The following is a 27,037-nucleotide window of genomic DNA, read 5'->3' on the forward strand; positions in this document are numbered from 1 at the left end:
ATGAAGTGACTGACAGAGTAGCTTTACAGATGATGAACATCTTGCTAGGAAGATTAGCCTCACAGCTGCATTCATGATGGACTGTAGTGGTAAGCTATTAAAAGCAATATAACAAATTGACTGCAGCTAACCAAACCAGTGCTTATCTCTCATAACATATACGGCAAAACAGAGGTTCTGTATTTTAAAACACATTACTGTTGCACTGATTTCCAAACTTGTTCCCTACACCATGAATGTATAATATGTGTCTATGTATGTAAGTTTTTAACCTCTTATTTCACCTAGTCTAAATACTCTATGCCCCTGAGTTTCGACACAATAAAAGAAAAACAACATGGGACATTTTTATCAGTTTATTAGAAAATAAAAATTCATTTATACATAAAATAGGTGTGCATCCAACCGTACAACCGCTCTCTCTTTCTTCTTCTTGTACGTACCATTGGTTGTCCAGGATAGCACCCCCACCAAATAAATTAATTTTGAATAGAAGGTGGATCCATGACCTATAATTACGGTCTCTTGGAAAACAAGTAGTGTGCGGACCTACCCCCCTTGCTCTACGACTGGACTGTAGTGGTGAAAGTCTGTACTGGGGAAGGCCAATAAGGAGACCACTGCAATAAACAATGCGTGAGATGATGAGAGCATGGATTAGAGATTTTGCAGTGTCTTGGGTAAGGTAAAGGCGAATTTTAAATATGTTTTTTTAGGTGCATGTGGCATGATTTTGAGACAGATTGAATGTGGTGTACAAAGGAAAGCTCAGAGTTAAGGATAACACCTAGGCAGCGAGCTTGAGAGGTAGGAGCAATATAGATATCATATTTATTGGCAGAAATATAATTCATTCTGTTTTTGAAATATTAAGTTTGAGTTGGCGCGATGACATCCAGGATGAAACAGTAGAAAGGCATTCAGAGACACAGCTCAATACAGATGGGGACATGTCTGGGGAGGATAGGTAGAGCTGAGTATCATCTGCATACAGATGATACTGAAATCCAAAGGAGAGGACTAATTTGCCAAGATATGAGGTATAGATTGAGAAACGCAGAGGAACTAAAACTGAACCCTGAGGTACTCCAAATGAAAGAGGTAGCGAAGAGGAGGTAGAATCAGAGAAACGAACACTAAAGGAGTGGTTAGAGAGGTAGGATGAGAACCAAGAGAGGGCTGTGTCTTTAAGACCTAGGGATTGTAGTGTTTGTATGGGAAGTGTGTGGTCAACAGTGTAAAAAGTAGCAGAGAGATCTAGAAGAATTAGTAGTGAATAGTGGCCTTTAGACTTAGCAGTGGCCAGATCATTCACAACTTTAGTCAGTGCTGTCTCTGTGGAGTGTTGGGCACGAAAGCCTGACTGAAGTGGGTCCAGTAAGTTGTGCGAGTTAAGAGAGTGTGTGAGGCGAGTGTAGGCAAGTCTTTCGAGTAGATTGGAGGTGCATGGAAGTTGAGAACAAGGACAGTATTTTGAGAGAGAGCTTGGATAAAAATTCTGGTTTTTTTTTCAGAATCGGAGTAATACTGTAACTGTTGTTTGAACAATGAAGGAAAGACACCAGTAGAGAAAGAGAGGTTACAGATTTTAGTTAAGATTAGAATGAGCACAGGAGACAGAGATTTACTTGTTTGTGAGGGTATAGGGTCAAGAGGAGAGTTAGTAGAGTGAGAGGAAGAGAAAAGTGCAGATACTTTATCTTCATTTGTGGGATCCAATGAAGTAAATGTGTCAGAGGGCTCAGGTATGGAATTGAGCAGATCACCAACTGAGTTGGAGCATACCAATTCATCTCTGATCTTGTCAATCTTATCCCTGAAGTAGGAAGCAATATCTTGTGCATGGATAGTGGCTGACGGCTTATGTGAGGGAGGGTTGAGAAGGGAATTACATGGATTAAAAATATGTTTTGGGTTAGAAGCTTGAGTAGAAATTAGAGTTTGGAAATATGTTTGTTTGGCAGTTTCCAGGGCATAACTATAGGACTGGTAGATAGTCTTATATGTATAGAAATCCATTGGACTGTGAGATTTACACCATTTAAACTCAGCTTTGCGTGATAGATTTTGTAGGTGTTTAGTTAATTTAGAGTACCACGGTTGGCATCTAGGCCTACGTGGAGTATGGTGGGTAACTGGAGCCACTTCATCCAGGGCTGTTTTGAGAGTTAGGTTTAGGTGTGATACCGCCATCTCAGGAGTAGTAAATGCAGAAATAGGAGCAAGCTGTTGTTGCAGCTTGATTGGACCTTTTAAAAAAAACGGCATCTGGCACAACTTCTGTTATTATTACATTTGGCCCTTAGTCTAAAATATATTTATACTTACTTAGTACAAAAGAAAATACTTTAGAATGTAATCCTTAACAATGAAAATATTTTTTTAATATAGGTATTGTTTGACCTAATATTCTGAAAATAACATTGTACTAAATATGAATTTTCAGTTTAGACCACTGTATAACCTGTTGAAGTGCATTTATAATGTTGCCATAATATTTCAGACTTCCCTGCCACGATGGCAGTTTTTTGTTTGATGTCATTAACTTTAATATTATGTTCTCAGTCTATCTCCTCAGCAGCAGATGTGCTCATTTTATTTGGGCATCAATAAAAGTAGTTTAGAAATTTTTTATTAAAAAAACAAACAAAAAACGATTTTATTTACATTCATAAAAAAAAGAATTATTCACATTATAAATATTTCCTTTATGTAATTTGCTCCTTCTGAGGTTTCTGTATATATATACTGTAAGAAAACAATTTGTTTAGGCCATAAAAGGTAGAGTATGATGCCAAACTTCTTTTTCTCATTTACATGGGAAAACTGTTACTGTTGGCAATTATGAACACTTAAAAAAAGTTGTTGTGTTATGTGCAGTATGTAGGCGTATTTGTCATCCTTATATTTAGTTTTATTAAGGCATGGTCAATGACGAACTGACTGTATCACACAAATACAGTATACATACTGTATTTAGCAATTGAAATGAAACATAGTGACTTTAAACCCTTTGATTGCCAATGTTGCAATGAGAGATCCTCAAAATATCTGTTTAAAAAGCCAGAGCCACTCACAGTGACTGTTCTTTTATTTAATTAAACTTCAATTAATTGACTTGGCTGTATTTGTATTTATTTATAATAAAAGAACAGTCACTGTGAACGATGCTGGCATTTTTAGCGGCTATTTTAAAGATTGCTTACAGCAACGTTAGCACTCAAATGGTTAATACAGTTCAGGTATTTGTTTTTCTCAAGTTGCGACCAGTTTTTTTATGCCACTAAACACTGTGTGCTGTTTCACATGTTCCAAAATCATTTGTCAAACATCTGAAATTCATAGGATCCTTTCCACAATTCTCTTGATATATAATAGACTAGAGTCCCTTGAGAGTTGGATTGGAACATTGCAATCTGCCAGTATCCAGTGTAATTCAGATACACTTAAATAATGTATTCCATGTGAGTTTGATTCTCTTTCAATGCAATAAAACAACTCCTTATACATCCTTCCTTTATGGAATATGATACTGGTAGTCTATACTCTAAATATTTGTAGAAGATATTATTACTGTTTGCCAAGAAGAGTACTATAAAAAGGGGCCTAATTCAGATTTTTATTAAAAACATATTGGTTCTCTAATGGACAAAACCATGTTACACTACAGGTGCGGTAAATGCAGCATGTGCAGAGAGAGTTAGAGAGAGAGAGAGTTAGATTTGGGGAGTTATTTTGTTTCTATGCATGATAAATACTAGCTATTTCATTTTAACACTGCAATTTAGATGTCAGTTTGGACACATTTAACCCAAATTTAAATATCGCTGAACATGTTAAATTTGCTTCACCTCGAGAACGACATGGTTTTGTCCATCAGAGAAAAAATGTGCTTTCCGATTAAGTCTGAATTAGGCTCAGGATCCTGAAATGTTGTCGAGAGGTTTGACATAATGTATTTGCCTTTTAGTCTGTTACATTTGGAGTATATTCTAAGAAAGTACTTTATTAGTGGGCACTTCTGTTCCTTTCTTGGTCATAGAAATTTATTTCATAACAGAGGCTCTAACAGGACAGTAGCCTACTCTTATTCAGTTGAAGGAGTGGATGTGAAACTGTGCATTGTGTTGCTTGATTGCATATGTTTGGACCTGTATTGTAAACTGTATTGGACCCTTACAACTGTAAAGGTGACCACACACTACTGTGATGTATCCCTGCAGTGTATGGCCATCCAACCCCACCCTACCCCCTGGTCCTTTAACATGAGATAGATACATACTGCGGGTTGGGTTCATTGGGTTGACCACAGGAAGGTTGACATTCATTAGTTCGACCACTGAAGGTCGACACGCCTTAGATCGATATCTTCAAAAGGAAGACATTGGTCTAGGTCGACTGGGTCATTATGTCGACACAAGCAATAGGTCAACATGGGGAAGGGAGACAGTCAAAAGGTCAACATGGGTTTTTCACTTTTTTTGTCATAAACAAATGACCGTATTGGTGCATCCCATCCCCTTGCATGGCTCACTGCACTTGCCGTGCTTAGGGCATGGTGCCTTGCTATGCTTGGCACACTATTTTATTCTTCCTCCACACCCTAGTGGTTGGTAGGGCATAAAATACCACCTGACAGCACATTTCAGCTAAAAAAAAACATGAAAACCTAACCTTGACCTTTTGACTGTTGACCTTTTGACTGTCACCCATCCCCATGTTGACCTAATGCTTTTGTTAACCTAATGACCCTGTCAACCTAGATCCATGTCATATTTTTGAGGGTATTTACCTAAGGCCTTTCAATCTTCCTGTGGTCGACCTTGTGACCGTAAACCCATACTGCAGGGTGGTCTGAAAACTGTGACAGTTATTTGCAGCGATTTAATAAGCAAGGATTTTTTTTTTTAAATGTGGTTCCTATGGGGCATCATGGATGGTGTTATGGTTAGCATTGCTGTCTCACAGTGCTGAGGTCATGGGTTCAATACCCACCATGGCCCTAACTATGCGGAGTTTGTATATTCTCCCCGTGTTTCCGTGAGTTTACTCCAGGTACTCCTGTGTGTGCGTGTACATGTGATAGGGACCATAGATTGTAAGCTCCACTGGGGCTGAAATAATGTGATAGGGACCATAGATTGTAAGCTCCACTGGGGCAGGGACTGATGTGAATGTTCAACTATACCCTGTAAAGCGCTGCATAATATGTGTGCACTATATAAGAAACTGCTAATAAATAATAATAAATAAATATGGAATGAATCAGCTAGTTAGTATATGGCATAGCTTCTTAATTAAAAATCATATCTAAACTTTTTTAATAATGGGAAAGGCTCTCAAACTGAATTGACATTCCATTGTGTAAGTTATTACAGTTTAAGCATATATTTTATTAACTGGTTGTATACTTTAGTGGTTAATTTCTATCTTAAAAGAAAAAACAGGCAAGCAACAATGCCATGAAAGACTGACAATCTTTCCACATTGGGGGCGGGAGTGAATACATGGACTGGACTTTTTGACCCATTTTCTCTTTAGAAAACCACTGTCTGGATATCATCACTTTATTTTCTATAAAGTATTGTCAAAACTGTGCAATTATGATAAATATATTTTCCATTGCCTGTTTTTACAAAATATGCTGTATACAGTATCTATTTAAATATCATGTGGGCAGCCTATTAATAGATCCCACACTAGAACAACTTTCTTATTGGCTTTCCATTCTGAATTTCATATCTCAATATGAGCAATGAAAATATATAGATTGGATTGCATATTCAGTGTGACAGCTAGTTAAATTGTAATTATGAACCAGGCACAAAACATCTGAAAAACTCTCTGTGACAGGTAGATGTAATAAATCATCATATTTACCTTGCACATTTTTATTCCATAATTTTAACAAGCTCATCCATACCAGTACTAACCTGTCATTCAATCACTATCCATATGCTATAGGTCAGTGGTGGGGAACCTCAGGCCCGGGGGCCATATGCGGCCCCCGTAGCCGGTCTGAGTGGCCCTCCTACCCACCCAGTGGCTTTGCCAGGAGTCAAGTACAGGGGACTTCTTTCGAGAGGTTGGTAGTTCTTGCGAGATTCCTCTTAATCAACAGCAGCCGGACTGTCAGTCCTATTCAGCAGCAGCCGCCAGAGCGTGGGACGACTGCAGCAGGACAATTTGTAAGAGAAATTTTTACATATGGCCCCTGAAGGATTTTTCCATCATACAATTGGCCCTTGGCCCAAAAAAGGTTCCCCACCACTGCTATAGGTAATTTATTGTAAATGCTTAACAATATCTACATCATCACCTCTAGCACTAAAATTCAATCTATGTAGTCACAAGTCAAGCTAGTTCCATAATATACAATGTAAATGCCACACTGTGAAATCAACTTACAGTAAGTGCATATAAGACATCAGGGGCATATTGTGATCAAAACCCATCACAGGAAGTGTACAGTACATTAAGTTCACTACATAACAAATTTTTTAGATGTATTCAAAAATGATAACTTCTGTGAAATACAACTTACAAATACAGTGCAGTACAGTGAAACAAAATATGTATCTCATAGATTGTATTACTGTATTGCAGCTAGTTTGCATCTCTGAAATAATGCCCATTTTTGCAATAAACTGTTGGTCTTACCTTCACACATTTCAAGGGGCTTCAATTTACAAACATTTAATTTAAAGACTGCCTTTGTTACTTCCTTCTAGCTGTCCTTATAACAGTATATACTAAAAATATATCAATCTTCCATAAAAGTGAAAATAAATATCGAAATTTATTGCAGCTACACAATAAAATTAGTTAATATTGTCAACACTGTCCAAATATTTGTCTATTCAAACAATTAAACCTCAGCAGCAAAGCATTGTAATAATGCTATTGGAAAAAAAATATATGGGTGAGATTTAATAGGATGAGAGATTCAGAAAGTGAGAGAATTGGTAAGAAATCTCCAGTTTTTAAAATCGGCAATCATTTACACTGCAAAATCAAAATGGTTTAGCAGTGTAAATCATTGTTGCTTTAAAAAACCCTGGAGATTTATTACCAAATCTCTCACTTTCTGAATCTCTCATCCTATTAAATCTCACCCTATATGTTCAGTATACTTGGCATGGATGAGCATCTAAATTACAATTGCTACTACACTGATGTAAACTTAGTATTATTAATGAACTATGGTAATAACAGAACCCTAGCATTATATGGATCATAGCTCAGTAACAATGATTAATGTTATCCATGGGCCTGATTCCAAGGTGCACACAAATTTCAACGCAGCAGCATCAATGTGATTATATGCGAAAGCTGCAGAAGGCATTTTTTTAAATAAGCAGCGGGCTTCTCAAATCCACTGCACACACCTGTTAACACTCAGATAAATTGTATTAAACACAAAATCAGATGTGTCTTATTTTACTGGAATGTTTCAGAATACAAATAATATTAGAATGGTTTTACCGATAATGCACAATCATGTCATCCATATCTAATATATTATATAAACAATGAACATTATCTTAGCTATAATAATAAAGCAATGTATTAGTATTGTATTATTATAAGAAATGTACTGTATATTTATATAAGCAATGTATTATTAAGCAATGTATTAGTAATTAATAAAGTATCCACAAAATGTATGTATTGACAAACTTGGATCTAGTTACGTAAATGACACAACTGATTTTTAACTCTAAAATATATTTTATTACATCTATTATTATTATTAGTGTTTAATATATTGATGCCACAAGGGTCCGGTGGTGCCAAACAATACCTAAATGAGAAAAAAACTATTACATAACAAATTACAGTACATTACAAGGCAATGTAGAACAAGTACATGGTAAATAAAGACAATTCCATCAAGGGACAGGACACTGAAACAATTATTAGTGTGGCAGATATATTCTAAGAAAATCACATGAGGAGTGAGGGCCCTGTTCATGAAAGCTTAAATTTTAAAGAGCTACAAAGCGAGTTACTATTCATCTCAATGTCCTCCCTACATCAGGAATTCTCTACCTTTGCCTATCAGTATGTACATCTCCATCTAATTCTTCAAACTGGCTCTCAATACCTAATTTTTTATCAGGCCCAACCACCTCTCATCCTCACTTCTACCCCTTCTGTGTCATCCATGTCCGCACCTCCTCTTCAGAATACGTGAGCAGGGCCATGTCAGCATGTGTGCTTTTCCTTCTCTTAATTAGACTAAATTCCATAATCCCCACAGCATCATCTAACCTTTGCTTTTTGCCACCCTGGTGCTTATCTCAGTTTTATGTCGGGGATTGTCTATATATCTTATAAAATATGAACAATTTATTATTTTATGTATCACATCATAATGATAAATTGGCCATCAAATTGCAGTGTATTCTAGGCTGTGGAGCACAAGCTCACTGCTTGACCCTTACCTGACAGGGCAGCTAGTTAACATTATTCTCCAATATCTTCCCAGGCCTGTCTCTCATTGGTGTAGCTAGCCAGGCCTGCCTCGGCCTCTGGCTTCTCACTTCCCAGTATATATATATAAAAGATTGCATGCAAGACAAAATACATCAAGATGAATTACAGTTACTTTACACTTATTTAAGATTTGTTATAGCAATTGTCAATGTATTAAACAGTGTGTCAAGCAGATGTATTACTTGTAAACTTTTATCTGTTGTCAGCACTAATGGTACATTACAAACACAGATCTGTTAATGGCAGCATTATGAGATATCAAATGTAATAATATATTAAGATATTCTGTAGGTCCAATTATTATAAGAACAAATAACAAAGATTACTTCTTAAATAACTATTACTTCTACTAATGTTAGCTCACAGTTTAAAGCAGAATAAATACAAAATGATCCTAGCATTAATGATAACATGAACAATTTCTGTTAATAATGTTAAAGTGAAGACATTATTATTTTATAACTAAATGTTACTCATTTAATACGGTTTAATTCATAAATTACTGTTAATACTTTCAATTAATTTACTTAGAATAAAAGCTTTATCAATTGATTAGCTGGAGGAGTGAAATTGTGAGTATGTCACGTGCCAGTGGATATACAGTAGATGTCGCCAAACCAAAATACATTAGTGAAATACTGTGAGTAGGCTGTGATCATGCTTTTTGAGCTAAATCTGCAGCATGTAAGTGTTGTATCAGGATAGATGTGGGAATAAGTGAATTTCAATTGATACCCTTTATTGACTGAATGAATAGATTTGTAGTGAAAGGTTTTTAAACCACTTAGAGCCCTTAGTTAAGCATAACATATACAGTACATCGACAAATTGTTGAAAACCTGCCAGCCACAGCATACAGATAAGTCCTCGTACACTGTGGCTTCTCATCTGCACCAAAATGTTGATCTTATTCTTCTAAAACAGCTGAATGGAAAAAAAAAACTACTATGTTAGATTGCACTTTTCATTTCTATATATGTGAGTAAATTAGTCTGCATAGCATGTGCTATGATGCAGAGGACATGGCTTTTTCTCACACCAAGTTCCATTAAATCTCCTTTTCAACATTTTGGGTCTGATTCTGGTTTATTCGTTTTTCTCCGAATTCGGTCCCGTTCCCATGATTTGTGGACTACGCATATACAATTTTGCGCATCTGCAGCCCCCCTGTGTGAACTCCATTGGCCATTAGCACAGTCGCCGCTGTGTTTGCACACTTCAGGGCAGGCAAATAATTGCATATGACAAATCATGTTGTAACATATTAAGTCCTCAATGAGGTCTAATTGTTGGTTATTTTTTTTTAATCTGATGATATATACTTATATGAGTATACTTGATGGTTCATAATTAATAATTGTATGCATCACAAAAAAATGTATACATCTTTATGTAAAAAACCTTATAACTTTAAATGCAATTGTGTAAAATGCCAAGTTTCAGCTTTGTATTATTTTCAACATATAATTTGAGTTTCTTGGTTTTTTTGGGGGACAGGGGGAAAGGACGGTCAGTCGCACAGGTTTATTTACAAATGTATTTCAGACAGGACCCTCATGGAAGTAGATTTATTCCTTTATATTTAGGAAGAGGGTGTGCTACCACTGGACATGGATCGAGGCTCAAGCAAAAAGGAGAAAAGGAAATGTCTTTCTGTGAGGTGCACAGAAAGACATTTCCTTTTCTCCTTTTTGCGTAATTTGAGTTTCTGTTTTCACAAGAACAAAAAAAGCTCAAATATATGAATGAAGAATTACCCAAATAAAACCAACCTTAACAAGAGGTTATCAAGTTTTCAAGTGACCCCAATAGACCATGACTTCAGGATTTCTTAATTCATGCATGATTTTTAAAATAGTAATTATCCCACCTGCTACCCCAGACAGAAATCCTGAAGACATCACTCAGGAAGACCTGAGGGAAAAAAATCAAAACTTTTAGTTTAGTAAATTGGGCGACAAAACCAAATATTGCTACACAATTATTCTTTGAATTTGGGATTTATTAACAATCTCATTCTATGACCACATTTTTTATACAGTGCTACAGATGGAGCCTATTTCAACAAGCCTTCTCTGGATAGCCTCGGTCAGCCTATTCTCAACTGCAATACAATACATAGAACAATACAGTATGGGTTTAGCATAGAATTAAGACCGACAACTCTGGCTCACTTTATCTATCTGTACATGTAAAACAAATCTTCAGTTTGTAATTATATTAAAGTATACACTTTAATATAGGGACCCCTACACATTTACATCTTAATTTGAAATCAGTTGAAAATTTTACATTACATGTAACACAATCTAGTTTCCATAACAAATGATACAAAAATAATGCATACACAATTTTGAATATAAAAACCCACTGAAAGCACAGTATGACTAAAGATGTGTAAACACTGGGGGATGTAATAAATACCATTCATAATACCCCCCCCCAGTGTCTATCCTCCAAACGCTTCCGTGGGTTGTTAAAGTTTCCACCCTGTCATCTGTACATGCAGCTCAAGCTGACAATAGAATCAGTGACTGTAAATCTGGCAGGTGTCCCATTGATGTCACTGAACGATATTGATACAGATATCATTCAGTATGTATTCACTACATCTTACACCAGCTGGCACCACCAATATAGTAACATTTTTTGGAGGTGGCCCGAATCACCCCGGCGTAACATCAGCGGCATCACTATAGGGATGCATGGAGTGTGGACTACACCCAAATTTTACCCTTCTAGCAGACAACATCCAAATGCCTTCTCTCCAGTGTGACATTCACTTGCAGTGCCTGGAATTGTGTCACTGAAGAGGAGCTGAAAGTGCAAATAGAGGAGTCTTTGGGGTCAGCCCAGAACATCCTGCAAAACTGGACACACCCCTAGAGTAAAGAAAATGGGTGCTCCCAATGAAGCCACAACCCCTCCACCAATAACACACCATGTGAACTTAGTATTTCCCATGTGGGAATTCTCTTTCTATGCTAGGCCATGCCCACTTTTCACCTGTAAATGTAAACAATGTGCGGGGAGTTGTATTATCTGCACTGGGTATCATCAGTCCCAGTGATGCTGCTGCCTAATGCAACCATTAGAAAAATGGTTTCAAATGATTTACAACCTTGAAAAATATGTCTGCACACATAAACTGGACAGGTACTATTATACATTTTCATCTTAGTTGTATCTAGTTCAATCCTTCAGTATGTGCACAGATATGTTACTTGATCATGTTCATTTGAATTTTGGTAATTTTACAGCACAGCACTTCAGCCCTGGATGGGGGACCCCCTTTAATTGTAGGGGTTCAGACTCCCCCACAGACTCTGTCCAGGGACGACCAGCATGTTGCTCATGGTCAGCTGGGGACCTTGTATAAAAAGTGTCCCCTGGCTATGGCAAAACACCACTTGCTGTTGGAGCCCAGTGCTGGTTCCTAAATACGGGCCCCCATCAGTTTTTTTATCCTCAGTATTTTTGGGATCAGGACTATTCCAAGAGCCCAGGGCTAGTTTCAGAAATATGGGAGACAACTATGCTTTTTGTCCCCCATATTTTTGGAACCAGGACCATCTCAATGAGTCCAGGGATGGTTTGGCTTAGAAGGGGCACGCCACTCCATTTTTTTAATTATGACCAAAAACATATGTAAAAATTTACACATTTCCATGACCAAAATTCACACATTTCTGTGGCCAAAAAAATCACCAGAAATCACATGCAAATTCAAACCCTATTGCATGTGTGAATTTCAGTAAAAAAATCACACATTTGACATGTGCGCTATGGTGTGATTTTTTAGCTGTCTGAAAAACCGCACACTATTACATATTTAGTTATTTTGGGCTAGATGAACTAAGCCTTGAAAAGTGATAAAATGAAGAGTGATAAACCACCAACCAATCAGCTCCTACCTGTCATTTTTGAAACACTGCCTGTGACATGGAAGTAAGGAGCTGACTTGCTGGTGGTTTATCACATCTGTCCCTTTAACTTTTATCTTTACAAACAGCTTAATTTCCAGTACTTTGTTATGGAGTTATTATAGTAATAATGTCCTCCAGGAAGACAAATTTCGGTACTTGTGTATTTTGGCGGCGCCCATCGCATCGTATACCATTACGCATACGATGGTATGCGATGCAACGCGATTTCGTTGGTTAGTGTACGATGGCATACAATTTTCAAATTGTATGCCATTGTACATGGCATACAATGCCATACGATGCGATGCGATTAAACATTGTATAAGCACCCTAATGGGTTACCATTTGGTAACCTGTATGTAACCCAGCTCAGCTCAAGGTCTGCTCCATCATTAGTGTACATGTAACAATGAGTACAACTGTGTACCTACTGTCTGTCTATCAATCAATCAATCAATCAATAAACCAACACAACTGATTAAGTAACTGGGCTGTTCATACACTAATTGGAGTCATTTGATGGTGAGTGCCTATATAACACTGCAATATCTACACGTGCACACAAATCATTTCCAACAATATGATAAACTCAATCCCTAATAGACATTAACAAAAAATTTTATATAGTCAACCATTTCAATAAAATACACTATTTTCTGAGTATATTAGGTTAAGGACAACCATGCTCTTCAAGCAGTAACAAAATGTTGTCATACAAATGAATTAACAAGTGATAAAGTGAAGAGTGATAAAGAGTGATAAAGTACCAGTCAATCGACTCCTTACTGTCATTTTCAAACACAGCCTATAACATGGCAGTTAGGGGCTTATTGGGTGGTTATTTAACAATCTTTATAACTCTCCACTTTATCACTTTTAAAGTCTGGGATTGCCAATAATATTCCTTTGTTCAAATATTCAGTCTTTCTGAGCATATAGAGATGATTGTGATAACTTCAGTGTTTTCATTTACAAACAAACTTGTCTGCCCTGTGACTGTGTTTAACACTAGGGAATGGATAGTATTAATGGCAGTTAAATTCTTCTTTAGATAGTTAAGAAATGGCAAGTATATAATAACTGTATATGTCTGACTACACAGGTTTGCATGATCCACATTTCACTTTACACACAATTACTTTATGGCTGCATTCAAGTGACAGATATAAGCAAGATTTTGTGGGCAAATGTGAATTGTAGCTATATAGTAGTTACATAGTTACATACTAGTTTAGGTTGAAAAAAGACCGTTCATATCCCAGTATGTTTTTATCTAATAAATGATTGTCTAGCTTTGATTTAAGTGAAGTTATTGTACCTGCAGACACCACCTGACACGGAAGAGAGTTCCATAATAATTGTACTGCCCTGGTTGTTAAACAAACCTTCCTTCTTATACCCCGTTCTCACTGCAGGAAAATTCCCGGGTCTAGCATGTCGACCCGTAAATTTGCCTTTTAACACAGGTTTTTTTGCAGTGTGAACGGGTCGCATACCTGGTTCTCATGGTAAAACCCTTCTTTTTACCTGTGTTTGAGTTCCGGGTATGCAGTAATGGGTTCACCCGTTCTCACTGCATAAAAACCAGTGTTAAAAAGGCAAATTACTGGGTAAGTCTTCTACACCTGGGAATTTCCTTTGCATTGAAAAAGGGGGTCCGTCCCTGCAGTCCCTGGCATTTTACTGCTGGGTAAAAGCCGCAGTGAGAACACGGTATTAGTGTTCTAAACCTTCTTTCCCCCAGTCTAAGTGCATGCCCAAGTGTCCTAGTATCTAACTGGGGTAAGTTTCTATGGTCCTTTGAGTTTCATTTCCTTTAGAGGATAGAACTTTCAGTGAAACAAATAAAGGTTAGTTATGCTAGACTTGTGTATATTTCCTGATTGGAAAATTAAAATATTTATTTCCATTCATGTTCGTCTACAGAAGATCTATACTGCACTTAAGAAGCATTGAATAGTCTAGGATTAATTTACTGAGGATAGCTAGAAGCAATCTAAGACAAAAAATAACCAACTTAATGTGCACAATGTAATAGCCTGTGAGATGCAGCATGTTCAGGAATTCCTACGAGTCTGGCTGAATTTCTATTGTGGCAATCATTTACAAGGCAAAACCAGGTCAGCTGCATCTTTCAGACTATTAGAACTTATTTTTGCCCCACGTCTACATTGCTGAGCAATATCCTGCTTTCTTGGAACTCACTAGTAGTGTCAGATGTGGTCTGTTATTGTGACTGTATCATCAATAAAATAAGAAGGGAAAATAAATAGTGCTCATACAGCAATGCAAAATCCTTATATTGTTTGCATGAATCAAATGAAATAAATATCTGCATACATTTCACATCCTCACACACAAAACTGATTCCCCATTTCAAATGTCTGTACATACATAAAAATACAAAAATAATGGACACAAATATATATATATATATATATATATATATATATATATATAATATATATTGTGCAATAATATAAGAAATGGATTTATTTAAGTTTAATAGGACTCCTAATATATTGTATTAATGAGAAATCAATGTGCAGTATATAGAGGCCCTGATTCTGATTCACTCGCAAATGCAAATTCTGTCTTTAATGGTCAATACCATGTGCACTGCAGGGAGGGGGGGGGCAGATGTAACATGTACAGAGAGAGTTAGATTTGGGTGGAGTTTGTTCTTCAAATCTCTATTGTAGTGTAAAATTAAAGCAGTCAGTATTTACCCTGCACAGAAACAAAGTAACACCTACATCTAACTATCTGCACATGTTACATCAGCCGCACCTGCAGAGTGCACATGGTTTTGTCTGAGTGAACCAGAATCAGGCCCAGAATATATAGAATATACACATCTTATGTAATAGTATGAACTAAACATTGTAGAGTACTGTATTTCAACATGCAACATGCACAAAAACAGCATTGGAACAATGTCATCATAACACTACTGTTAGATATTAAAGTGGAAGATACAGGAATGATTCCATAAAGGTTATAGGAAATCAGCAATTCATCAGGAAGATTGTCAGGGTAGTCTTATTCAGAGAATCAGTGTCTTAATTTGGAGTATTTATAGAGGACCAACATTTCTCATATCACTGAAGATGATATGATTCCATTTAATATTTTACAATATATAATCGACTTTTATATGCATCAAATGATACAAATATTAAAATAGTTTTTAATTATAGTCAGTTATTTCTATACTGTGATGCACTTTTACATATGTGTAAAGGTATTCATATTTGAAAAAGTAAAAAAAAAATTAATTAATAATACACTAAAAATATAAATAGTAGACAACTTCATGTATCTACCACTAAAGTTTATTTCCAAAGAAAATATATAGTATGCTTTGAAAAATCAAGCAAGTTACTTTGAAGCCTTGATGAAAAATTATATGTCAAGTCAATGGATGTCAAGATGTGCTAATTTCTGACTCCTGCATAAACCACCATATGAATATTCAAAATATTGTCCTCACCATTGTCACTCTAAAGTGACAGACCTTAATCTACATTTATATGTTTTTGACAACCTTCTAATTTCTATACATGAGGCATACCAAATCATTCTGTCAAACTCCCTACTGACTATGCTATTGTAAGTACACATGAACGAAATGCAGTGTAAGTTAACCTATATTAAAGCATTTTCAAAATCATCTGTCTAAAAAGATATTGTTAAGCCAAATCACATTCACTTTACATCTAGGCACAATGTAGATGTACGTGGCGAAAAATCATATACATATGAGATTTTGTTATTGTACTAAAATATACTTTGAATTATAAGCATAAACCACTCTTGCATTAAAATTATGTATCTAGTGTGGTGCAGATTAATGGAAATATGACACATTGACAAATGGCTGTAATCTTCAGCGATATGAATGTGCCATCTGAGATGATAATATATAAGTAAACATAGAAAGAAAGTGTAATACAGTAGGCAAATTATCAATGTGCTGTCCAATGATGCAAAAAATAAAGACAGATCTGTAAATAACACATATATAAATTATTGCATATTTTTTTTACTGTTTTTTTTTTTTTGGGGGGGGGGGGGGATGTTTTATTTTGTTATTTGGCTTGATTTTAAAGACAAAAAAATCGATAATTGCAAAAAATGTTAGATTATTATTTTTTTATTAAAATTATTATTATTTAAAAGGTACTGCCCAATAATTCCACACCTCACTGAATTGGAAAAATATAAAATGATGTATTCCAGAATAAAGACAAAATGGAAACAGTTACAACTACTGCTTTTTACCTAGTATGTTGTTTTTTTTAAAACAATATTAATGGCTGTATTTCTAGACACATCACATTTATTATATTACAAACTTCCCCTCTAATGCCCACATAGAGACAAAATAGTAGTTTTAAGTGATGGCTTTTGCGAGCTGCCCCTTCTTTGTGTGGTTAACCTCACAATCTACAACAGCAATCACATTAAAAGGAAAATATGTTGTGATTTGCTTTTAACTTGATTGCAGTTTTACATTTCAGTAAAAGCACACTTAGTAAATGTACCTTGATGTATTAATCTACTTTAGCAGGTTAAATCTAAATATTACAATTTAAAAAAAAAAATAGGGTATTTATTTTAATAATAAAAGAACAGTTTGGCGATTTAAAATCTCCTTAGTTATTTTTTTGGTACAGTATTGACGTGGTTTAAAGTTAATATGTTAAGATACATTTACATTTCTTAGCCTAAAAATGATGGCACATCTACACAGTTGCTGCATGACATTAACCCATTGAGTGCCAAGTGAATTTGCCAAAAACGGCATGAAAACTGCCAAGAAAACCTTTGTATTCATCATAATGACCAGCAATGTTTACCTTATATAGGAAAAAATAATCTATATTTACAAAACATTTTTTTGTTTGATTTTATATAACATCGATATGCACAGGGTATGTGGAATAATTAGCGCAATAAATTTGATGAAGTGCAGCCTACTACAACAAAGAAAGGAGATACACCACCTCCTGGAAATACTGGAAACAAACAAATTGAGTTGTAGCCTGGCGCAACTTCTTCAAAAAGATATTAAAACCACCATATATTTGACAGGGGTTTATTGAGATAAAACAAGTAGAGTAGATAATAAAAATTGATACATAATACAGAATACAAACAAATCTTGTGGACTCCGGACTGGGGTAAACAATTTTCGAGGACAAATATATTGTATCTCACCGTCAAACGATGCTGCGGTGGGCTATTACTTCAGACGAAATTTCTGCGGCACCACCGCAGAGAGCTTGGTTTTTCAGGTGAAGTCCTCAAAACAAGGTGCAGTTGCAGTAAAGTGCAGGTACAGAAAGTGCGATCCCCATAAAGTGTCCAAGTGTCCAGGTTTAAAGTGCAAGGCAGGTAATTGCACTCAATAAAATCAGATGATGTGTCCTTTTAAAACAGATTCAGCAACGCGTTTCGGAGACACGCAGGTCTCCTTTTTCAAGCTGGGTATGGACACATGATGATTTTACAACATATTTATACCTCCCTCCTAATATGCCCACCAATAAACATTCCGCTATTTTCGCGGGCCAGGAAGCGCCGTGCGTTCCACACGGCACTTCCGGCTTGCGTTCCACCTAATAGGATGTAATTCAGAGCATCAGACAGGTGGATTACCAGATCTTCCGCAAACAGCGCTTACCGGAAGTGTCGTGCGTTCCACACGGCACTTCCGGTTTGCGTTCCACTCGCTGGATTGTATCTCGGCGCATCAGAGGCAGATTGGAGATCTTGTATGACAATTTTTCATTTATCTCAGATCATCATTGTGGCGCCTTCATTTCCACTGGCTCTTTTTCTTTTTCAGCTTCAGTGGGGCGGTTTTTGAAGATTAGCTTCTTTTCTATCGCCTCCGTCCGCCATTTTCTTTGAGGGCAAATTTGAGGGCATATCACAGGAATGCTTTTATTTCTGAGGTGGCTCTCCTCATAATACCGGTCTATGCAGTACTTCATTCCTGCACTGTCCATCCCTATTTACCGGGAGAGCCAACCCCATTATTTCATTATTCCTTTTCCGTCATCATCGGTACATGTAAAGGATATATAAATAAAAGCAAATATTAGGTACAAATCTTATTAAAACATAATTTCATAAAAACAATAAAAGCGAATAAAAAAGGATAAAAGAGGATAGAAACACTGATAATAAATTATTCTAAAAACCACTTCAATTCAAAATCAGCATTAAGACCATTTGGGCATAAGGTATCTAAATTAAAAATCCATTTCATCTCATTCTTCGCTAGTCTGATCTCCAAATCCCTAGTCTTCCAATTGCTGGTTACTTGTTGGATTCCTAGGAATCTTTTAATCGCTCCTTCACATTTGTTATGTTGTTTAGTGAAGTGATCAGACAATGGATGAGTCATGCAACCTTTTCTTATATTGTATACATGCTCGGCCAGTCTCAATTTAAGATTTCTTGTAGTTTTTCCTATGTAAATCATGTTACATTCACACTCAAGCATATAAATTATATTCCTTGAGTTGCATGTGATGAACTGATTAATTTTGTGCCTTTTGCCATTGATTTCAAATGAGGTGGTCTTTTTCTCATAGCCATTTTTGCTGGTAGTTTTGCACATGAGACACAATCCACACCGGTGGAAACCTTTGTTTCTATCACTTCCCCCAGTTTTCTCAACTAATGCACTTCTTACCAGAATGTTTTTTAGCGAGGGGGCTCTCCTATAAATAAAATTTGGTTTTGGAGGCATCACTTTACCCAAAATGGGGTCATCTAAAAGAATGCGCCAGTTCTTCCTCACTATATTCTCCACCTTTTTATGATGGGCCCCATACTGGGAAAAAAAGGCCCATTCAGTATGCTTTGAGTTTTTATTTTGTTGGGTATCCTTTTGTTTGATTTTCAGCAAATCTTGTCGGCTCATTTTATTTACCTTTTCTTTGGATTCCTGGAGTCTATCATGAGTATAACCTTTTTGGAGAAATCTTTGATCTATATCATTTATTTGTTGTTCCAGTACTTCTGATTTAGTACAATTCCTTTTTAACCTCATGTATTGACCTATAGGGATGCTATTGAGCCATCTCTGGTGGTGTTCGCTGTTAATTTCAATATATGAATTAGAGTCGGTCTCTTTCCTATATGTCTTTGTATGAATAGTTCCAAAATCAATATATATTTTCAAATCCAGGAATACCAATTCAGACTTGCTGATATTATAAGTAAGTTTTATGTTAAAATCATTGGAATTTAAAATCTCACAAAACTCATTTAAAAGACTTTCGTCACCCCTCCATATAAATAAAATGTCATCAATAAAACGCCACCAGGCTACCAGGTTCACCCCCTCCTCCAACCTGCTCTCTACTGTTCCTGTTTCCCAAAAGGCCATGAACAGGTTGGCGTAACTTGGGGCAAACCTGGTGCCCATGGCTGTCCCCTTTATTTGGAGATAGTAATTTCCGTTAAAATAAAAGTAATTATTGTGTAAGATAAAATGTATTGAATCAATAATAAAATCTTGCAATTCTTTCGAATATTCACTTTTCCCCAGAAAAAAACGTATGGCCTCTTCTCCATTTCTCCAATCTATGATTGTATAGAGTGTGCTGACATCTGCACTGACTAATATACAACTTTCATCCCATACTATCGGTTCCATTTTTCGTAGGACATCGCCTGTATCTTTAAGGAAGGATTGTGTCTTTGAAACCAATGGCTGAAGGTAAAAGTCTACTAGGGCCGATAAATTTGATGTTATACATCCTGTTCCCGTAATAATTGGCCTACCAGGGGGTTTTGTTAGATGTTTGTGGATCTTTGGTAGTACATAGATTGTGGGGGTTGTGGGATTTGAGATATTAATGAAGTCATATTCTTCCTTTGAAATTAACTCATTTTCCATTGCAACTTTAGTGAGCTCCTGGAGTTTTTTTATTATAGAAGTGGTGGGGTCACTTCTGAGTTTTTTATAGGTTTGAGTATCATTTAGTTGCCTCTCAATTTCCTTAATGTAATCATTTTTATTCATGATTACTACACCTCCCCCTTTATCAGCGGGTTTAATTATGACATTTTCTTTTTGTTTTAAAGCCTCTATAGCTAGCCATTCTTTCTGAGTGACATTTTTCTTCTTTACAGTTTCTATTTTTCTCAATTCCTTTGCTACTATGGAGTTGAAGCAATCTATGCTTCCACCTTTTACGTGTTTTGGATAAAACTTTGATTTGCATTTCAGACTGGTGTTATTTTTTACACCTTCATTTTCAATGGTTTTAATTTCTATTTGGCTGGTATTTTCTTTTGCCAAAAACAATTTTTTAACACTTATTTTTCTTACAAATTTTTGCAAGTCAACAAAAAGTTCAAAGGGATTCGCTTTGGCAGTAGGTGCAAATTTTAAACCCTTCTTTAGGATTTGAGTCTCCTCTTTAGATAATTCCATGTCACTCAGATTGAAAATTTTCCCTGATTCAGTTTCATTAACAGGGCTTGTGTTTTGGACCTGTGGTGTTCTACTTTTTTTGGGGTTAGGGCGGGGTTTCCCTCCCCTTTTTTAGAGAGGGACCAAATGCCCCCCAGGAGGGAATAGCAATAAAAAAGACCCATAGGGGAAAAAGGGGAGGGAAACCCCGCCCTAACCCCAAAAAAAGTAGAACACCACAGGTCCAAAACACAAGCCCTGTTAATGAAACTGAATCAGGGAAAATTTTCAATCTGAGTGACATGGAATTATCTAAAGAGGAGACTCAAATCCTAAAGAAGGGTTTAAAATTTGCACCTACTGCCAAAGCGAATCCCTTTGAACTTTTTGTTGACTTGCAAAAATTTGTAAGAAAAATAAGTGTTAAAAAATTCTTTTTGGCAAAAGAAAATACCAGCCAAATAGAAATTAAAACCATTGAAAATGAAGGTGTAAAAAATAACACCAGTCTGAAATGCAAATCAAAGTTTTATCCAAAACACGTAAAAGGTGGAAGCATAGATTGCTTCAACTCCATAGTAGCAAAGGAATTGAGAAAAATAGAAACTGTAAAGAAGAAAAATGTCACTCAGAAAGAATGGCTAGCTATAGAGGCTTTAAAACAAAAAGAAAATGTCATAATTAAACCCGCTGATAAAGGGGGAGGTGTAGTAATCATGAATAAAAATGATTACATTAAGGAAATTGAGAGGCAACTAAATGATACTCAAACCTATAAAAAACTCAGAAGTGACCCCACCACTTCTATAATAAAAAAACTCCAGGAGCTCACTAAAGTTGCAATGGAAAATGAGTTAATTTCAAAGGAAGAATATGACTTCATTAATATCTCAAATCCCACAACCCCCACAATCTATGTACTACCAAAGATCCACAAACATCTAACAAAACCCCCTGGTAGGCCAATTATTACGGGAACAGGATGTATAACATCAAATTTATCGGCCCTAGTAGACTTTTACCTTCAGCCATTGGTTTCAAAGACACAATCCTTCCTTAAAGATACAGGCGATGTCCTACGAAAAATGGAACCGATAGTATGGGATGAAAGTTGTATATTAGTCAGTGCAGATGTCAGCACACTCTATACAATCATAGATTGGAGAAATGGAGAAGAGGCCATACGTTTTTTTCTGGGGAAAAGTGAATATTCGAAAGAATTGCAAGATTTTATTATTGATTCAATACATTTTATCTTACACAATAATTACTTTTATTTTAACGGAAATTACTATCTCCAAATAAAGGGGACAGCCATGGGCACCAGGTTTGCCCCAAGTTACGCCAACCTGTTCATGGCCTTTTGGGAAACAGGAACAGTAGAGAGCAGGTTGGAGGAGGGGGTGAACCTGGTAGCCTGGTGGCGTTTTATTGATGACATTTTATTTATATGGAGGGGTGACGAAAGTCTTTTAAATGAGTTTTGTGAGATTTTAAATTCCAATGATTTTAACATAAAACTTACTTATAATATCAGCAAGTCTGAATTGGTATTCCTGGATTTGAAAATATATATTGATTTTGGAACTATTCATACAAAGACATATAGGAAAGAGACCGACTCTAATTCATATATTGAAATTAACAGCGAACACCACCAGAGATGGCTCAATAGCATCCCTATAGGTCAATACATGAGGTTAAAAAGGAATTGTACTAAATCAGAAGTACTGGAACAACAAATAAATGATATAGATCAAAGATTTCTCCAAAAAGGTTATACTCATGATAGACTCCAGGAATCCAAAGAAAAGGTAAATAAAATGAGCCGACAAGATTTGCTGAAAATCAAACAAAAGGATACCCAACAAAATAAAAACTCAAAGCATACTGAATGGGCCTTTTTTTCCCAGTATGGGGCCCATCATAAAAAGGTGGAGAATATAGTGAGGAAGAACTGGCGCATTCTTTTAGATGACCCCATTTTGGGTAAAGTGATGCCTCCAAAACCAAATTTTATTTATAGGAGAGCCCCCTCGCTAAAAAACATTCTGGTAAGAAGTGCATTAGTTGAGAAAACTGGGGGAAGTGATAGAAACAAAGGTTTCCACCGGTGTGGATTGTGTCTCATGTGCAAAACTACCAGCAAAAATGGCTATGAGAAAAAGACCACCTCATTTGAAATCAATGGCAAAAGGCACAAAATTAATCAGTTCATCACATGCAACTCAAGGAATATAATTTATATGCTTGAGTGTGAATGTAACATGATTTACATAGGAAAAACTACAAGAAATCTTAAATTGAGACTGGCCGAGCATGTATACAATATAAGAAAAGGTTGCATGACTCATCCATTGTCTGATCACTTCACTAAACAACATAACAAATGTGAAGGAGCGATTAAAAGATTCCTAGGAATCCAACAAGTAACCAGCAATTGGAAGACTAGGGATTTGGAGATCAGACTAGCGAAGAATGAGATGAAATGGATTTTTAATTTAGATACCTTATGCCCAAATGGTCTTAATGCTGATTTTGAATTGAAGTGGTTTTTAGAATAATTTATTATCAGTGTTTCTATCCTCTTTTATCCTTTTTTATTCGCTTTTATTGTTTTTATGAAATTATGTTTTAATAAGATTTGTACCTAATATTTGCTTTTATTTATATATCCTTTACATGTACCGATGATGACGGAAAAGGAATAATGAAATAATGGGGTTGGCTCTCCCGGTAAATAGGGATGGACAGTGCAGGAATGAAGTACTGCATAGACCGGTATTATGAGGAGAGCCACCTCAGAAATAAAAGCATTCCTGTGATATGCCCTCAAATTTGCCCTCAAAGAAAATGGCGGACGGAGGCGATAGAAAAGAAGCTAATCTTCAAAAACCGCCCCACTGAAGCTGAAAAAGAAAAAGAGCCAGTGGAAATGAAGGCGCCACAATGATGATCTGAGATAAATGAAAAATTGTCATACAAGATCTCCAATCTGCCTCTGATGCGCCGAGATACAATCCAGCGAGTGGAACGCAAACCGGAAGTGCCGTGTGGAACGCACGACACTTCCGGTAAGCGCTGTTTGCGGAAGATCTGGTAATCCACCTGTCTGATGCTCTGAATTACATCCTAATAGGTGGAACGCAAGCCGGAAGTGCCGTGTGGAACGCACGGCGCTTCCTGGCCCGCGAAAATAGCGGAATGTTTATTGGTGGGCATATTAGGAGGGAGGTATAAATATGTTGTAAAATCATCATGTGTCCATACCCAGCTTGAAAAAGGAGACCTGCGTGTCTCCGAAACGCGTTGCTGAATCTGTTTTAAAAGGACACATCATCTGATTTTATTGAGTGCAATTACCTGCCTTGCACTTTAAACCTGGACACTTGGACACTTTATGGGGATCGCACTTTCTGTACCTGCACTTTACTGCAACTGCACCTTGTTTTGAGGACTTCACCTGAAAAACCAAGCTCTCTGCGGTGGTGCCGCAGAAACTTCGTCTGAAGTAATAGCCCACCGCAGCATCGTTTGACGGTGAGATACAATATATTTGTCCTCGAAAATTGTTTACCCCAGTCCGGAGTCCACAAGATTTGTTTGTATTCTGTATTATGTATCAATTTTTATTATCTACTCTACTTGTTTTATCTCAATAAACCCCTGTCAAATATATGGTGGTTTTAATATCTTTTTGAAGAAGTTGCGCCAGGCTACAACTCAATTTGTTTGTTTCCTGATTTTATATAACAATCAAAATAAAAAAAATGTCAGCGACGCTGACTTTTTCGTGGATATTTTTTGCATCTCTCATAGATATGTTGGCATTCAAAGGGTTAAATACATTTGGCCAACAGTTGAGTTAACAAGAATGGTAGAAATGAATAGTTCCTGAATTTGTCAAGGGGTTATTCATTGATATAACTAAAACATCTGTCATATAAGGTGTGCCCAAATGAAAAGGAGACTATGATTGTATATATATAATATTTTTATTAAATAATGTTTAATTCCAGTTCATGTGTAACATTCCATCTACACATAATTGATATTGACACTGATATATTGATCCCCGCATGTAGGAAGGGAGGCTCCAGATTGGAAACTCCTGGGTTGCTGATGGATCCAGTTTTCCACTGTGTCCTGCACTTCCTTGTCTTAGAAACACAGCAGTAACATGGGTTCAGGTGTCGCAATGAAATATTCTGGTGGTGTCATTATTATAACGGCCCACTGAGCAGTGGGTTGAGTCAGAAAAAGGCAGTTACTGATGGTAAGAGGGAATCCCCAGATTGGCCTAGTTCCTGTGAGACCCAAACAAATCTGTGATTGCTTGCAGTGACAGAAGCTCGGCCTTAAAGGCAAGTGTTCCAAGTTCAAAGAAGAACTTGTGGCCACCTTATTTATCAAACCTCGTTGTCCACTGCAAACTACAGTGTTCCTCTACTGGATAGAAACATTGCAGTTTGCAGAAGTCAAAGAGATTCAGGAAAATGAGATGGCCAACTGTTCTCATACGGACTTGGGACACTTGTCTTTAAAGATGGGTGTATGTACTCTACACACCTATACAGTAATTCCAGTATGCTGCTTTTTGTTCTTTATGGTGGTTGTATAAATTGCTTTTATTTATTTTGTGAAAACAAGATGATATTTGTGGTTCATTCTCTATGCCTTTTTATGTAGTACAATTACCAGTGAATACTCTCCCTGTGACATTACCCCTATTTGAATTTTTAACTGTGCGGCAGCCCAACCTCTGGAGCCACCATTGGCCATTATTGATTGCTACTATATGGAAAATTCTCAGGAGTAAGTGGGACTGGTACCTTTTTAAGGTGTGCACTATACTTTACTTGTATACAATATTCCAGCGATGTCAACAGACGAGGAAGAAGAATGTAAGGGAAGGATATGTCAGACAAGGCAGAAGGGGGTAAAGGAAGCGGCAAATTTAGACCTTATGGGGCCCTATGGAAGATACTAGTTTTGGGCACTCCTCAAACAATCCATAGCACTACATATCTTGCTGATTGCAGCCAGCATTGCATATGAATTAGGCTATAGGTCTTTTGAAAGTAGGCTTAATACCTGACTGACTGCCCACATACAATGCATTAAACCATTTTGTGTATCCAAGAGACTTTCAGAGTGTGAGTAGGTCCATGTGATGTCATGCAACAGTAGCTTAATACTCCATTGGGAATGCTTTGGATGGCCAGGATATCTTTGAGGGTCCCTTAGGACCTGCTGCAGGTGTTAGCATATGGGAAAAGTGTGTTGTGGTAGAAGGTGAGGGAGTAAATTGATACTATGGAGTTGTGTCTAGGTAAGATGCAGAGCAATATGCAAACAAATATGTTTTTCATCTGAATATATGTCTGCATCACAACATGTATGTGTCTTGATTGTCTGCACATAGACACACTGTAAAGATTGGGAGGCATGTCACTGGGTGTTAGAATTATAGTGAGTGCTCCCAGGAGGTTACTTGGAGATAAGGGGGATTGCAAAACCATTGCATGCACAGGTAGCATCATATATGAGTTTGCTGTAGGTGTGTATGGGCGAGATGTACTAAGCTTGAAAAAATGATAAAATGGAGAGTGATAAATCACCATTCAGCTCCAACCTGTCATTTTTTCAAATACAGGTTGTGACATGGCAGTTACGAGCTGATTGGCTGGTGGTTAATCACTCTCCATTTTGTCACTTTTCAAGCTTAGTACATTTGGCCCTATATGAGAGCAGCTGTGTGTAAATACACTTAGAATGCCATAAGCAGACAGAGAGACTGTCATGAGGCTAATACAAGTTTTGTTTATGTGACTAATGCTGCACTGATGGCAAGTCTAAAGATGCACCAGACGTAAATGTAACAAATTCAGACGCTGCAAGTGATACAGCCATGTCCACATCTACTGTATAACAGAATCAGGTGTAAAGTTAAAAAATTAGCTGGGAGGGTGATCCACTTAAGAATGCGATAGTTCTAACAGTACTGTCACACACACACACACACAAAGAGGGAGAAGAATACGGCCGGCGCGCTGATCTGGGGGGGAGGGATACAGCCGCCATGCTGTTCCCTCCAGTGCATATATAATTACTCACCCGGGTCTATCTCATCGGGCGGGAGGGAGGGAGAGCTGGAGGTCTGGCTTAGCGG

The 27,037-nt window shown here is 36.8% G+C and overlaps 1 protein-coding gene across 2 annotated transcripts in view; it reads left to right on the plus strand.

Moving 5' to 3' along the window:
- The window catches only part of LOC146080614 (cadherin-10-like), a 397,974-nt gene that overhangs the window by 168,359 nt on the left and 202,578 nt on the right, over window positions 1-27,037 (plus strand). The gene's annotated exons all lie outside the window — the stretch shown is intronic.

This window comes from Crinia signifera, chromosome 5, assembly GCF_055691185.1.
Source record: "Crinia signifera chromosome 5, ASM5569118v1, whole genome shotgun sequence".
Lineage (NCBI taxonomy): Eukaryota > Metazoa > Chordata > Amphibia > Anura > Myobatrachidae > Crinia > Crinia signifera.